Genomic DNA, 16,703 nt, shown 5'->3' with positions numbered 1-16,703 from the left:
GCGCCCCCGCCGCCCCCGGCGCCTCCCCATCCGCGCGGGTGCGGGGCGCGCGGCCCACCTGTTGGGGCGCCTGCGTGGCCGGCGGGGGCGGCGGGCGGGGGCGGGGGCGCCGAGCATCCTCGGGCCGGGCCTGCCCCCGAGCCGATCCCCGCGGGAGCACGTGGCCCGCCTCCGGGGCCGCGGGCTGGGGTCCCCGTGGCCGCGGCGCGGGGGGCGGGGAGCGGCCTGCGATGGGCCGCCGGGCCGGGCTCCGCCAGGGGCGCCTCGGGGTCCCCGCCCGGCCCCGGAGGCCCCGAACTTTCGCTGCTTCCTTCCGGCGCCCCAGCCCCGAGGGGGCGCTCGGCGGAGCGGGGGGCCCGCTCCCGCTGCGGGGCCAGGACCGGTTCGGGGCCCCCGGCCTGGCGGGAGGAGGTGCCCTGTGCCGGGGTGTCGGCGGGGCCCAGCCTCGTGTTCTCCGCGTCACCCCGCCCCAGGCCGCCCACCCCTGGGTTTCGGGGTCACGCTCTCCGTCCAGCGGGGCCTTGGGCGGTGGGCGAACGTGGCACCTGCCGGATGGGGGCCTGTCCCCCTTTGGGGGGAGGCAGGAGTGTCAGCCCCAGGGTGCTCCTCGCCCCGCCCCAGGGAACCCCATCCCAGCCCCCGCCCCGGCCCCTGGGCCTCTGCTCCCCCCCCCCCCCGCCCTGGCCCCCCCCATCCTAGGCACCTCCCGAGGACCCCCAGCCTGGCCTGCGGCCCCCCTGGGTTCTGCCCACGTGACAAGGTCCTGGGGCCCCAGCCCACCCCCTGCGCCCCCCCCTCCAGCCAGACCCCCCTCTGGCCGGTGCCCCCCTCCCACCCCCCGCCTGGCCCTGCGTGTTGAGTCAGTGAAGGAGCAGCCAGTCCCGGGAGGCCCCGGAGGGCAGGGTGCTGGGCCCTAAGCTGCCTGTGCCTGCGGGGAGGGGGGTGCAGGGGGACTCAGGGTCTCCCCTGGCGTGTGTGGCTGAGAACTCGGTGGGGGCCTGACCACCCCCAGATCCTCCTGGGCCTCGGTTTCCCGGGGTGTGGACGGCTCCTCCAGGGGGGCCTGGCCAGCCCCAGGTCTGCATGCCCCCCTCTGAGGGGTCCTGGGGTCCCTGCCGCTCCCTGTGGGAGCCCCTGCCTGTAGCGGGTTTCTGAGCGGGAGCCCGGGGCGCCGAGGGGCTCCCCTGGGCCTGGCCGGGCCGGTCCGGCGGGCAGGGCGCCGGCAGGTGAGCATCCGGTGGGAAGTGCATCTCGCGGGCGGAGGGGCGTCCGTAAGCCCGGCCGCTCTGTCCCGAGTGGACTCTGGCTGGGGCACCGCGGGACCCTGAGAACAGAGCCTTTTCCGAAGGAGCCGGCTTCTGCAGGGAAGCGGGGGCACCGGCTAGATTTGAGTTTCAGCTAAACAGCTTCTGGGCATCACATCCTAACTGTGTGGCCCCAATAAACGCGAAAAACCTACGGCGGAAGCCAGTGACCTGGGACGGGCCCGGGGTGGGGGGAGGGCCTGGGGGGCGAAGGCGTGGCTGCAGCTTTGTGCCCGCGACCAGCTGGGTGCGGTGGGTCCGCCTGCGAGGGGACGGGGCCTGGTCTTCCCAGGGGAGTGACCTGGCCATGGACAGAGGCCTCTGTCCGAGGCAGCGGTGCCCGTGTGCAGGGCGGGGGGCCGGACGGGGGGCAGGGGCAGGGGTTCCGCGGGCTGCAGCGGTGCCCGTGTGCGGGGCGGCCACGGGCCTGTCGCCGTCGCCTTTTCCCTCCGGTTTCCTTTTTCCTTCTGTCCCAGGAAACGGACACCCGTTCCGTGGGGTAGTTTGTTCTTTTAAAAATACACCCGAGAAAGTGACGGGAGACCCTCCCGGGGGCGGGCGGGCGCTGGGCGCTCCCCACGGTGGACTGTGCCCTGTTGCTCTCCTGCGTCAGTCCCTGCCGCTCTCACAGACGCCGCTTTCGTTTTATTTTAAACTTTGGACCAGGTGAGGCGTTTGTGTACGTGAATCCCCGGCTTAGAACTGGCCTGCAGGGGAGGCTCCGGCCACGGCCACGGCCACGGCCACGGAGCCGCCGGGCCTTGACGGGAAGAGTGGCCCTTCAGCTCCTGGATTAGAAAAAGAAGCTGCCGTCGGGTGGGGAGCGTGTCCGGGCAGGACCCTTAGGGCCCAGGCGCCCCTGCACCCTGCACGTCTGCAGGGCCTTCCTGGGTGCCCTGACCGTGGACGGGGTGGGCGCCCCAGGGGGCGGGGTGGGCCCGCGGCAGGTGGGCTGGCACAGCCTTCCGGGGCTCGGGTGCTGCTGCGTCTTCACAGTGGCTGGGGTTGGGGGACTCTGGCTGGGGGCAGCTGCCCATGTTGGGGTGTGGCCCGTGGGGAGGGCCTGATGGGTGGCTGCCGGCGCTGGGTCCTGGGCTGGGCTCCTCAGATGCCCACAGGACGCCGCCTGCTCTCCCCGTGCGCGCCAGGGCCCCCGCAAGCCCCGGTTTCTGGGGCGGGTGGGCCTCGGTCCTCCTCCCGGGCGGGGCGCTGTGCCCGGCCCCCGTGTGGCCCCGCCTGCCGCCGGAGGGCCCGCTCCCCTGCTTAACCGCATCGCGGCTTTGGAGCTGGGGGTCCGGTCCGCGGCCTGGAGGGCCTGTGAGCGCTGCCCGCTCCGCCACCCGCTGGCCTGGGCCCCGTTGGGGAACGGCACACACGCGCCTTGGGAACCCGGCTCCCACCGCCCCGCGGCCCCTTCCTCCCGGGGGCGGTGTCCGTGCAGCGTGGACATGCGGGTGCCATCAGCGCCCGGGCTGGCGTGGCAGCGCCGTGGCCTCGTGGCTCACAAACAAGGGGATGTGTCAGATTCTGGAGGCTGAGCGTCCAGGCTACGCCGGCTCCTGTCCCGTGGCGATCCGTGCCCGAGTCGGGGAGCGCTTTTTTTATCTATTTTTTAATTGATCTCAGAGAGGGAGGGAGAGGGAGAGGGAGAGAAACAGCAGTGATGAGAGGAGCTCTGGTTGGCGGCCTCCTGCACGCGCCCCCCCACACACACACCCCGGGATGGAGCCCACAACCCAGGCCTGTGCCCTGACGGGATCAATCCCTGACCTCCTGGCTCCTAGGTCGACGCTCAACCCCTGAGCCACGCAGCCCGGGCCAGGTGCAGGGAGCGATTTGACGTGAGGGACCGGTGACCCCGCCTGGGCGCCACCTCCTGGCCTGACTCCCCAGGAGGCCCACAGCCCGGTGCAGCTTTGGGTGGTCCGTTCTCACGTGGACGCGGGATCTCGCGTCTCGTGCCGCGGGGTGGTTTGTCTGAGGTTCCCGCCCGTCACGTCTGGGCCTGGTCAGCTTCTGTCTGCGCAGCGTCCTGCCAGGTGTGCGGGCATCACCACCGGCCGCGTCCATCGCCCTGGTGGTAGGTGGTGTGGGGTGTCTTCGCCTGTGTTTTTATTTTTTAAATCCTCACTGAGGACATTTGTTTTTGTTTTTGTTTTTAGAGAGCATCAGTGTGTAGGGAAGTGTTGCTAGGCTGCCTGTCACACATGCCCCCCCGCCCCCCCGGGACTGAACTCACAGCTTAGGCCTGTGCCCTGACCAGGAGTCCAGCCTGCAGCCTTTGGGGCGGGCGGACGGACGGACGGACGGACGGACGACACGCCAACAGGCTGAGCCACCAGCCCAGGCTCATGTGTTTTTGTTTTGTTTTGGTTTTTTTTGAAAATTTTTTTCTTGCTTTCAGAGAGAGATGGAAACATCAATGATAACAGAACCATTGATCAGCTGCCTCCTGCATGCCCCACACGGGGGATCGAGCCCACAACTGGGCATGTACCCTGATTGGGAATCAAACTGTGACCTCCTGGTTCCTAGGTCGACACTCGGCCACTGAGCCACGCGGCCTGCAGGGCTGATGTGTTTGTATTTGCCGGCCATGTGTCCTTGGTCAAGTGTCTGCACAGATCTCTGGCCTGTTTTTTAAAATCGGGTAATTTTCTTTCCTTCTTTCCTTTTTCCCTCCTTTCCTTTTTACAGTTCGCAGGTGATGTTATTTTGTATTATTTTGTATCAGCATAGTGGTTATCTATATATCTCTCTATATAAAAGCCTAATATGCAAATTATCCCCATGGGAGTTCGACCGGGAGTTCGATTGCTTGCTATGACGTGTGCTGACCACCAGGGGTCAGTGTGGGATGAAGGAAGGCCCTGGCTGGCAGCTGAAAGACCCTGATCGGCCCTGATTGGCAGCCAGGCCTAGGGACCCTACCTGTGCCTGAATTTCATGCACCAGGCCTCTAGTCTATCTGTGTAAAAGGCTAATGTGCTAAGTGTCCCTCCTACCATCCGCCGGTCGCTGTGACGCACACTGACCACGAGGGCACAGACGCTCAACACAGGAGCTGCCGAGCTGCAGTGACTTGGCAGTGGCGGTTCTAGGGTGACGCACCCTGAAACCAGAGAGGAGGGAGCCCGATTCCTCACGGGGCCGTGCGATTCCACCTTGGGCCGTGGGTTATGTTGTTGCTGGGGCACTGTCGGCCCCAAATCTGGTTTACTGCACACGTGCGTTTGCATTGCACACCCTGTACGGCAGCAAGTTTGCAGAGAGCCCTCTCACACTCCGGGACCCCTCAGGGGATGTCGGGGAGCCGGTTTTGGCCCCATCCCTGCAGGCCAGGCCGAGGGACCCCACCTGCCGAGGGACCCCGCTCACTTCACAGACGCTGGGAGGGACCTTGGCTCCAGGGCATGTCTGGCCCGTCTTGCCCAGCCCTGCCCCTCCGGCCACCTTCTAATTCATTTCCGTTCGATGTGCACGACTCCGTGCACCGGGGCACTAGTACGGTTTATCAAGTGACCCCGATGTCTCCAGCGCCACCTGCATGTACGTGGTTATTACAGTGTCACTGACTGGTTCCCCGGCTGTGCGTTAGACCCCTGGGACTCTTCTGTCACCCCAATCTACCTCTCAATCCCTTTCCACCCAGTCCCATCAGTCTGTGCTGTTTATAACTCTGTTTTGTTTTGTTTGTTAATTTTTCTCATTGGATTCCACATGTAAGATCGTACAGTATTTTTCTTTCTCTAATTCATTTCACTTGGCATAGTACCTTCTAGGGCAGTGGTCCCCAACCTTTTTTTGGCCAAACCCCACCTACCCATTTCTTTTCTTTTTCTTTTTCTTTTTTTTTAATTTATTTTATTGATTTTTTACAGAGAGGAAGGGAGAGGGATAGAGAGTTAGAAACATCGATGAGAGAGAAACATCGATCAGCTGCCTCCTGCACACCCCCCACTGGGGATGTGCCCGCAACCAAGGCACATGCCCTTGACCGGAGTCGAACCCGGGACCCCCCAGTCCACAGGCCGACGCTCTGTCCACTGAGCCAAACTGGGTCAGGGCCCCCACCTAAGCACCTCTAAAATCCTGGTGCCCCCTTGTGACATAGAATTCTTATTATTATTATTTCCTGTTCACGTGGAGGAAGCCTGAAAGGCCAGGAACTTGGTCTAAACAAGCCTCCACAGAGCACGGCACCCATGAAAGAGAAAAATAAAAGGGCGAAAGGATAGTTAAATCCCGAGGAAGAAATCACTAAGAAACCGTTAAAAAAATAATATGCAGTGATGTGAAAAAATAGCAGATAAAGCCTCAGAACATGTCATAGGGAACTCTTAGGCGTAAATCTGTCACAGTCTGTGTCCACATGCTGCAGATGGGGCCCCTAGAACCACAGGAAATGCAGAAGGTTCACTGTCAATAGCGCGTTCTCCATGGCCCCCTTAGAATCACAGGGCCCCCTCTGGGGCGTGCCCCGCCGGGACCCGCTGGGCTAGGTCCATTCATGTCCAGATGATAAGATCTCATTCTTTTTAAAGATGGAATTGTTTACTTTTTAAAATACCTTTTTAGTGATTTTTTTTAGAGAGAGGGGAAGGGAGAGGGATAGAGAAATAGAAACATTGATGAGAGAGGAACATCACCGTTGGGCTGCCTCCCGCACGCCCCGCGCTGGCCCGCAACCCGGGCTGTGCCAGGAATTGGACCGCGACCCCCGGGCTCATGGGTTGATGCTCAGCCCCTGGGCCCCGCTGGCCGGGCTCACCTTTTTGACGGCCGAGTAGTATTCCGTGTGGGTTTGACCCACATCTTCCATCCCCTGGTGTATTGCTGGGCCGTGGGCGGCTCCCAAGTCCCGGCTGTTGTTAATGACACTGCAGTGAACATGGGTGCGCAGAGTCTTCCGAGTTAGTGTTTGGGTTTCTTTGGATAAATTCCCAGACGCGGAACTGCTGGGTCATGCAGCAGCTCCATGTTTAATTTCCTGAGTAACGGCCGCACCATCTGCACTCCGCCAGCAGCACAGGGGTCCCCTTTCCCCACGTCTCCCAGCAGCGCCCAGGGGTCCCCCCCCGCGTCTCCCAGCAGCGCCCAGGGGTCCCCTTCCCCCCCCACGTCTCCCAGCAGCACAGGGGTCCCCTTCCCCTGCGTCTCCCAGCAGCATGGGGGTCCCCTTCCCCCCGCCTCTCCCAGCAGTGCCCAGGGGTCCCCAGCCCCCCCCCGTCTCCCAGCAGCGCCCGGGGGTCCCCTTCCCCCGCGTCTCCCAGCAGCACGGGGGTCCCCTTCCCCGTGTCTCCCAGCTGCTGGTGTTGTGTTGGGTGTGAGGCCCTCCATGCACTTGCCCAGGCCGTGCTCTGCAGCTTCTATGGTTTGCGGTTCTGCCTCTTTTTTTTAAAGGAATGTAGATTTTAAGAAAATATATATTTTTTATTGATTTTAAAGAGAGAGAGAGAGGAACAGCAATGATGAGAATCATCCATTAGGTGCCTCCTGCTCGCCCCCTACTGGGGCTCAAGCCCAGAACCCGCCTGTGCCCTAACGGGAAATCAACCATGACCTCCTGGTTCATAGATCGAAGCTCTGAAATTAATGTGTGTGCATATAATTTTAAAGAGGCAGGGCCCGGCTGGTGTGGCTCAGTGGTTGAGCATCACCCTCTGAACCAGGAGGTCAGGGTTCGAGTCCCGGTCAGGGCACAGGCCGGGGTTGCGGGCTCCATCCCCAGTGCGGGGCGGGCAGGGGGCAGCCGATCCATGATTCCCTCTCATCATTGGTGTTTCTCTCTCTCCCTTCCCCTCTGACATCAATAAAAATATATATTTTTAAAAGCAGAGGCTGGGCTGGGATGCTGTGTGTGAGGCAGCGGCTGCGGAGCGTCTGCCGGGACCCCAGGACCCCCTGCACGTGGGCGCTGCCAGCCGGGCGGTCCCCAGCGGCTCACGGTGGAGGCGGAGGCCGGCGGTGGCTGCAGTGTCGGGGTCCCCGCGGGGTCCCTGCTCGCTGACTGACTGCGGCCTGAGTGTCGCTCCTGCGGGGGGAGCCGTGGGCCGCCTGCACCCACCGAGCCCCGGGCCGAGGAGCGGGCGGGCGCGGGTTTAGTGCGGGCGGGACTGCACCTGCCCAGCCACGCGGGGCGCAGGGGGGGGGGGTGGGGCATCGGCCCCGGGCGCCCCCAGGAGCGGGCCCTGGCCCCGGGCGGTGTGAAGAGGCCCCGGCCCGGTGTGGCCGCATCGCCCGGGCGTCCAGGGCCCAGGGGCTCGCGGCGGAGGGCGGGCACTTTGCCGAGCTGCGCGGCTGCCTCCGCACCGGGACCCACCCGCGGCCTCGGGGTGTCGGGCCCTCACGCTCCGGCCGTCCGCACCGCCTGTGTCCCGGCTGCAGCCCAGGCCGGACCCTGGGCCTTCCGTCTGCCGGGAGCCGGTCCATCCTTGCTGTTTCAAGGGACCTGGCATATATGGCATACGGTTCTTAATATGTTTGCTCACCTTCTTGGCGCTGTGTTTTAACCAAAGTCACCTCTCCGAGAAAGGTTGAATCCCCAGGTAGGGATTTTCCCCTGAAGTTAGGGAGGGAATAAAACCCCTCAACTAAGTGCCAGGCGGGTAATTAATCCCTTTAACTACGAACAATCATGCTTAAACTACATAATCTTTTCTCCCTGGAATGGAGATAAGAAACGCCCTAACCTTTGTAATAGAGATTGATAGGATTGAATCAACTGGTATAAATACAGTTGTAACAAGACAGAAACACACAGAACTCAGGAGACAGAATTCAGAAGACAGAACCTACACGGAGCCTAGAGACAGAAGAACTTCGCTGGCGAGAGCATGCCAGAGGATCCTGGACCGGGACTGGCCTCGGAGCCTAGAGACAGAGCCTAGCGGGAGAACATGGCAAGGGATCCTGGACTGAACCTGACTACAGAGATTGGCAGGAGAACCTGACTGGAACCTGGACACTGAACCTGACTGGAGAGCCTGGACAGAACCTGGCTGGAGAACCTAGTGAGGGAACATGGCTACAGAACCTCGCTGGAGATCCGAAGCAGAACCTCTCTGGAGATCCAGACCAGAACTTGGCTGGAGATCCGGGCTAGAGATCCTGGCTAGGTTGCTGATCAACTGAACGCTGTCTCCATGTCATTCCTTCTTCGCCGACTCCGTCCACACCTTTGGGGAACCCCTGGACCCGCTGGGGCAGGACCCCGGCATATGGCGCCCGAACAGGGACCCTTAGGTAAGCCCCCCCACACTCGGGATGGATAGGACTCCACCATAGGAAGAGGGTGGATAGTCTTTGCCTACTCCATCCACACCTTTGGGAACCCCTGGAACAGGATTCCCTTAGGTAAGCCCCCCCCATTGAGAACCCCCACACTCGGGACGGATAGGACTCCACCAGGGTGCTACAGACCCCCCTATAGAGGATAAGTAGGGTAAGAAGGTGGATAGTACAGAACTTAGATTGAGAAGATGTGCCATACTGAGTCCAAAGAAAGAAGACTCTGTATTGATCTTTAGATTAAGAAGATGTGCCATACTGAGTCTAAAGAAAAAAGACTCCGTATTGATCTTTTAACATATATGCTTGTTAGCAGAGGAATTAAGGTTACTCCCAGTCAGACAGAACATTTTATACAAGAAATACGTCCATGCTTTTCTGAGGAAGGAAAGGTGCCGGAAAGGTAAATGTAGAGGCATGGGAGAAGGTAGGCCCAAGGAGCCTTATCCTTAACCCCACTGCAGCCTTTCCACCCCGGGAAAGTGCAGGATTGGCAAGCTCTCCCTGGGGTGATAGATCAGGACTCAGGTAATAGCAGAAAGCGCCAATCCTACTCTTAAAATGGATACAAGAGAGCGTTTCAGGTTTTTCTTTTTAATGCTTGCTTTTAAAAAATAAAAAAGGGGGAATTTGCCGGGAGCCGGTCCATCCTTGCTGTTTCAAGGGACCTGGCATATATGGCATACGGTTCTTAATATGTTTGCTCACCTTCTTGGCGCTGTGTTTTAACCAAAGTCACCTCTCCGAGAAAGGTTGAATCCCCAGGTAGGGATTTTCCCCTGAAGTTAGGGAGGGAATAAAACCCCTCAACTAAGTGCCAGGCGGGTAATTAATCCCTTTAACTACGAACAATCATGCTTAAACTACATAATCTTTTCTCCCTGGAATGGAGATAAGAAACGCCCTAACCTTTGTAATAGAGATTGATAGGATTGAATCAACTGGTATAAATACAGTTGTAACAAGACAGAAACACACAGAACTCAGGAGACAGAATTCAGAAGACAGAACCTACACGGAGCCTAGAGACAGAAGAACTTCGCTGGCGAGAGCATGCCAGAGGATCCTGGACCGGGACTGGCCTCGGAGCCTAGAGACAGAGCCTAGCGGGAGAACATGGCAAGGGATCCTGGACTGAACCTGACTACAGAGATTGGCAGGAGAACCTGACTGGAACCTGGACACTGAACCTGACTGGAGAGCCTGGACAGAACCTGGCTGGAGAACCTAGTGAGGGAACATGGCTACAGAACCTCGCTGGAGATCCGAAGCAGAACCTCTCTGGAGATCCAGACCAGAACTTGGCTGGAGATCCGGGCTAGAGATCCTGGCTAGGTTGCTGATCAACTGAACGCTGTCTCCATGTCATTCCTTCTTCGCCGACTCCGTCCACACCTTTGGGGAACCCCTGGACCCGCTGGGGCAGGACCCCGGCATATGGCGCCCGAACAGGGACCCTTAGGTAAGCCCCCCCACACTCGGGATGGATAGGACTCCACCATAGGAAGAGGGTGGATAGTCTTTGCCTACTCCATCCACACCTTTGGGAACCCCTGGAACAGGATTCCCTTAGGTAAGCCCCCCCCATTGAGAACCCCCACACTCGGGACGGATAGGACTCCACCAGGGTGCTACAGACCCCCCTATAGAGGATAAGTAGGGTAAGAAGGTGGATAGTACAGAACTTAGATTGAGAAGATGTGCCATACTGAGTCCAAAGAAAGAAGACTCTGTATTGATCTTTAGATTAAGAAGATGTGCCATACTGAGTCTAAAGAAAAAAGACTCCGTATTGATCTTTTAACATATATGCTTGTTAGCAGAGGAATTAAGGTTACTCCCAGTCAGACAGAACATTTTATACAAGAAATACGTCCATGCTTTTCTGAGGAAGGAAAGGTGCCGGAAAGGTAAATGTAGAGGCATGGGAGAAGGTAGGCCCAAGGAGCCTTATCCTTAACCCCACTGCAGCCTTTCCACCCCGGGAAAGTGCAGGATTGGCAAGCTCTCCCTGGGGTGATAGATCAGGACTCAGGTAATAGCAGAAAGCGCCAATCCTACTCTTAAAATGGATACAAGAGAGCGTTTCAGGTTTTTCTTTTTAATGCTTGCTTTTAAAAAATAAAAAAGGGGGAATTTGCCGGGAGCCGGTCCATCCTTGCTGTTTCAAGGGACCTGGCATATATGGCATACGGTTCTTAATATGTTTGCTCACCTTCTTGGCGCTGTGTTTTAACCAAAGTCACCTCTCCGAGAAAGGTTGAATCCCCAGGTAGGGATTTTCCCCTGAAGTTAGGGAGGGAATAAAACCCCTCAACTAAGTGCCAGGCGGGTAATTAATCCCTTTAACTACGAACAATCATGCTTAAACTACATAATCTTTTCTCCCTGGAATGGAGATAAGAAACGCCCTAACCTTTGTAATAGAGATTGATAGGATTGAATCAACTGGTATAAATACAGTTGTAACAAGACAGAAACACACAGAACTCAGGAGACAGAATTCAGAAGACAGAACCTACACGGAGCCTAGAGACAGAAGAACTTCGCTGGCGAGAGCATGCCAGAGGATCCTGGACCGGGACTGGCCTCGGAGCCTAGAGACAGAGCCTAGCGGGAGAACATGGCAAGGGATCCTGGACTGAACCTGACTACAGAGATTGGCAGGAGAACCTGACTGGAACCTGGACACTGAACCTGACTGGAGAGCCTGGACAGAACCTGGCTGGAGAACCTAGTGAGGGAACATGGCTACAGAACCTCTCTGGAGATCCAGACCAGAACTTGGCTGGAGATCCGGGCTAGAGATCCTGGCTAGGCTGCTGATCAACTGAACACTGTCTCCGTGACATTCCTTCTTCGCCGACTCCGTCCACACCTTTGGGGACCCCTGGACCCGCTGGGGTTTGGACCCCGGCATCCGTCCTCACGGTCTCGCGTGCGTTCACGGCCCGGCCACACGGCCAGCGCCTGCAGGTCCTGTTTCTGGGGGGGCCTCCGCCACGGGGGACGGGGCGATGACGCCTGCAGAGCAGAGGACAGGCGGGGGCGGGGGACCTGCCCGCCTCCGCTATCGGCTAAGGGCCTTGCACCAGGAGCGGGTCCCGGGGGTCCCACTGCGATCGTGGCCGCGGCGGAGGCCTCGGGAGTTCGGGGTCCGGTGAGCCACGCAGACCAGCACGTGCCCACAGCGCCCCGCCCCGCGGTGCCGCCCCTGTCCCCGCGGTGCCGCCCGCGCTTCCTTACCTGCAGCCGCCCTGCCCGCCAGCCCAGTGCCCGTCGGCCCGCACCCCACACGGGAAGGGCCACAGACTCGCCTCCTGTCAAAGGCAGGAGCTTCAGTTGCAGGTTCGATCCCTGGCCCAGGTGGGCGTGTGGGAGGCAACCAGTTGATGTGTCCCTCCCTCCCTCCCTCTCTCTCCAAATCAGTGGAGCCGGCCGGTGTGGCTCAGTGGCTGAGCTCCACCCAGGAACCAAGAGGTCAGGGTTCTTGATTCCCCGTCAGGGCACGTGTCCAGGTTGTGGGCTCCATGGGGGGGGGGGGGGGGGCGTGTGGGAGGCAGCCGGTCAGTGTCCTCTCTCATCGATGTTTCTCTCTCTCTCTTTCTCTCTCTCTCTCTCATAAAATCAATAAAACCTATTTTTTACTTTTTATTATTATTATTTTTACTATGTTTTATTGATTTTTTACAGAGAGGAAGGGAGAGGGATAGAGAATTAGAAATATCTATGAGAGAGAAACATCGATCAGCTGCCTCCCACACGCCCCCCACTGGGGATGGGCCCGCAACCAAGGTACATGCCCTCGCAGGGAATTGAAACTGGGACCCTTCAGTCCGCAGGCCGACGCTCTATCCACTGAGCCACACCGGCCAGGGCTACTTTTTATTATTATTATTTTTAATTCTCACCCAAGGATATTTTTTCATTAATTTGTAGAGAGTGGAAGAGAGGGAAAGACAGAGAGAAACATCGATGTGAGAGAGACACATTGATCGGTTGCCTCCTGCACGAGCCCTGACCAGGGCCTGGGACTGGAATCGAACCCGGGACCCTTTGGGCCACAGGCTGACGCTCTATCCACTGAGCCAAACCAGCGGGGGTATTTTTCTTTTCTTTTTTTAAATATATTTTTATTGACCTCAGCGAGGAAGGGAGAGGTAGAGAGACATAGAAACATCAATGATGAGAGAGAATCATTGGTCGGCTGCCTCCTGCACGCCCCCCACCAGGGACCGAACCTGCGACCCGGGCATGTGCCCTCGACCAGAATCGAACCCGGGACCCTTCAGTCCACAGGTCGACTCTATCCACTGAGCCAAACCAGCCAGGGCAATAATAACGTATTTTAAAAAATCAATGGGAAAAATAGCCTCAGGTGAGGATTAATAAAGTGAAAAATAAGAATGGTTTATCGTGGGGCAGGAGCAGGGTGGGAGGGGGGCATCTGTAATACCCTCACAGTAAAATCAATGTAAATAAATAATCATTCGCAGAGCCTTTCGTCTGAATAAATTCTGCTTGGCGCGCACACGCGCGCGCACACACACACACACACACACACACACAGCTCGACTGTCACCAGGAGGAAGGGAGAGAAACATGGATGTGGCGCTGCCTCCTGCTGCCCCTCTCGCCGCGAGTCGCACCGGCCGGCTGAGCCCCAGCGCCAGGGCGGACGCTGGGTCTTGAGTGACCTGTGGACCTTCGTGAAGTTGATGTGGGTGTTCCGTGTTCCTGGAGCAGCTGTGGACGGCACTGCAGACACGGGCTGAGTGCGCGCGTGGGAGGCGCCTGTGGGGTAGATGGCAGCTCCCGCGTGGGGCCTGGGCGGCGGGGGCGGCCTGCGGACCCGGAGCGTGTGTTCCCGCTGAGTGAGGCTGTGGGTGTTCCCCGAGGCCCCTCACCGAGTTCCAGTTTCCTGTGACCCCGTTTGCTTAGGAGTTTTTATCGGGAGCCCTGGCCTGCATGCTGAAGGTCACGGGTTTGATTCCCGATCAAGGGGACGCACCTGGGGTGCAGGTCGACCCCAGGCCCTGGTTGGGGTGGGAACAGAGGCAACCAGTCGATGTGTCCCTCCTCCTCCTCCCCCTCCTCCTCCCCCTCCTCCTCCTCCTCCTCTTCCGTCCCTTCCATCTCTAAAAACCCATGGACAGAATATCCTTGGGCAAGGGTTAACCAAAAAACCAACACAACATGTATTTTTGCTGTCAATCCCCCTGAGGATGGTCCTGTTGATTTTTGGAGAGAGTAGAAGGTGTGGGCAGAGACAGGGATGTGAGAGCTGCCAGCGAGGCACATGCCCAGAATTGAACCCAGGGCCCTCCCTTCAGTCCACCGGCCGACGCTCTAACTATAACCAAACCAGCCGGGGCAAGAAAAAGAAAGTTTTTATCAGGAGCTAGAGGCCTGGTGCACAGATTTGTGCACCGGTGGGTCCCTCGGCCTGGCCTGCAGGGATCGGGCTGGAACCGGCTCTCCGACATCCCCCGAGGGGTCCCGGATTGCGAGAGGGCGGGACCGCCGGAGGGCTCCAGGGCGTGTCCGGCCCGTCTCAGCCCCAATTGGCCCAGCAGCAGGCTAACCTACTAGTCCAGCGGTTCTCAACCTGTGGGTCGCGACCCCTTTGGGGGCTGAACGACCCTTTCACAGGGGTCGCCTAAGACTGTCGGAGAACACATATATAATTACATATTGTCTTTGTGATTCATCACGATGCTTTAATTATGTCCAATTTGTAACAATGAAAATACATCCCGCATATCAGATATTTACATGACGATTCATAACAGTAGCAACATGACAGTTATGAAGTAGCCACGCAAATCATTTTACGGTTGGGGGTCACCACAACATGAGGAGCTGTGTTAAAGGGTCGTGGCGTTAGGAAGGTTGAGAACCACTAGTCGGAGTGTCTGCCCCCTGGTGGTCAGTGCGTGTCATAGCGACTGGTTGAAAGCTGGGGCACTCAGCATATCAGACTTACTCTATGGGATTGTTGTAGAGGATGTGGGTGGCGCTGTCGTACCTCCTGCCCTGCGAGGCTGGTTGCTGTGCTCTGTGGACATGGCTCTCCGTGTTGGAGCAGCCTGGGTCCCACTGACCCAGTGGCTCTGCAGCTGGTGAGAGGGTGGGGGCCTGTGAGCCGCCCACCGGCAGCGGCTTTGGCGGGCGGCCTGCTGGGGACGGTCCCCTCTGCTTTCCGGAATGTTGAGCTGGAGTTGCTGGGATCCGCCCTCCGGGCCGAGGGTGCGCTCTCCGGGCGGCCCGGGCGGGTCCCCTGGTCTTCCCGCGGGAGCCTGGCCGTGTGTCTTTGAAGCGATGGCCCGTTTCGTCCTTGCTGCCGGGTTTGTGGGCACGAAGCCCTTTCTCGCGCCCTCGCCACCTGCGGAGGCCGCGGGGTCTGCCAGCCCGTCCGGAGCCAGGGCCGCAGGTCTGGCGGCTGGCCTGGGTCCCCGCTGTGGCGTGTTCCGTTCGGGGCAGTGTGGATCGTTATTTCGGGGTTACCTGGCTCTCTAGCTCCTTAGAGTGAAAGCTTTGGTGCTCGGTCGGGCTGAGACTTTATAAAACCACTTTACTGAGACCTGAGCTGCACGACATGAAAGCCCACGGGTGAGCCCTGGGGCCCTCACCAGCTCCAGCTGCCCTGGGGCCCGAGGTCGGAAAGTCGCTGGCACCTAGACAGCCGCCCGCAGACCTGGGCGGGGAGCCCGTCTGCCCAGGAGCCGATCTCAGTGGCCCGGCAGGTGGGCCCGAAGGTGTGTCCTCCAGGTGCACGTCTGCAGGTCCGTGGTCACGGCTGGGGCCCCTCCACGGGGTCCAGGCAGCCCGCGGGGACATCGTGTGCTCAGGGCTGGGCTGGGCCTTCGTCGTTAGTTTGCCGAGTGGGGCCCGGTGTTGGCACTTGGGCGGATCGAGGCGTCACCCCTGTTCCAGCGAAGGTGAGCCTCTCACTCGGCCGGCCGTTGGCTGTGAGCTGTGCGGGCGGGACCCGGGCCTTCAGGATGGCGAGGGGCCTTCACCTCCTCCCTTCCCTCCTGTTCCAGATCTGAGGGTGTGAGCCGTGTGGGGGATAGGGCTCTGGAGTAGGGGGCTGTGACCTGGGGGGGCTCTGGCCTGGGGGGTGGGGGCTGTGACCTGGGGGTGTGTGACCTGGGGGGTGGGGGCTGTGACATGGGCGGGGCGTGACCTGGGGGGTGGGGGCTGTGACCTGGGGGTGTGTGACCTGGGGGGTGGGGGCTGTGACATGGGGGGGGCGTGACCTGGGGGGTGGGGGCTGTGACCTGGGGGTGTGTGACCTGGGGGGTGGGGGCTGTGACATGGGCGGGGCGTGACCTGGGGGGTGGGGGCTGTGACCTGGGGGTGTGTGACCTGGGGGGTGGGGGCTGTGACATGGGGGGGGCGTGACCTGGGGGGTGGGGGCTGTGACCTGGGGGTGTGTGACCTGGGGGGTGGGGGCTGTGACATGGGCGGGGCGTGACCTGGGGGGTGGGGGCTGTGACCTGGGGGTGTGTGACCTGGGGGGTGGGGGCTGTGACATGGGGGGGCGTGACCTGGGGGGTGGGGGCTGTGACATGGGGGGGGCGTGACCTGGGGGGTGGGGGCTGTGACCTGGGGGTGTGTGACCTGGGGGGTGGGGGCTGTGACATGGGGGAGCGTGACCTGGGGGGTGGGGGCTGTGACCTGGGGGTGTGTGACCTGGGGGGTGGGGGCTGTGACCTGGGGGTGTGTGACCTGGGGGGTGGGGGCTGTGACATGGGGGGGGCGTGACCTGGGGAGGTGGGGGCTGTGACCTGGGGGGGTGGGGGCTGTGACCTGGGGGGGCTGTGACCTGGGGGGTGGGGGCTGTGACCTGGGGGGTGGGGGCTGTGACCTGGGGGGGCGTGACCTGGGGGGTGGGGGCTGTGACCTGGGGGGGCGTGACCTGGGGGGTGGGGGGCTGTGACATGGGGTTGTGACCTGGGGGGTGGGGGCTGTGACCTGGGGGGTGGAGGCTGTGATCTGGGGGGGTGGGGGCTGTGACCTGGGGAGGTGGGGGTCGTGACATGGGGGGTGGGGGCCGTGACATGGGGGAATGGGGGCCGTGACCTGGGGGGGTGGGGGCCGTGA

At 60.3% G+C, this 16,703-nt stretch overlaps 1 protein-coding gene across 3 annotated transcripts in view; it reads left to right on the top strand.

Annotated features, from left to right (window-relative positions):
* MTA1 (metastasis associated 1) overlaps positions 1-16,703 on the top strand; it is a 34,145-nt gene that overhangs the window by 187 nt on the left and 17,255 nt on the right. The window lies entirely within an intron of this gene.

Source organism: Myotis daubentonii, chromosome 1 (genome assembly GCF_963259705.1).
Source record: "Myotis daubentonii chromosome 1, mMyoDau2.1, whole genome shotgun sequence".
NCBI lineage: Eukaryota > Metazoa > Chordata > Mammalia > Chiroptera > Vespertilionidae > Myotis > Myotis daubentonii.
The sequence above is the reverse complement of the archived record's forward strand: the minus strand, read 5'-3'. Positions and strand labels throughout refer to the sequence as shown.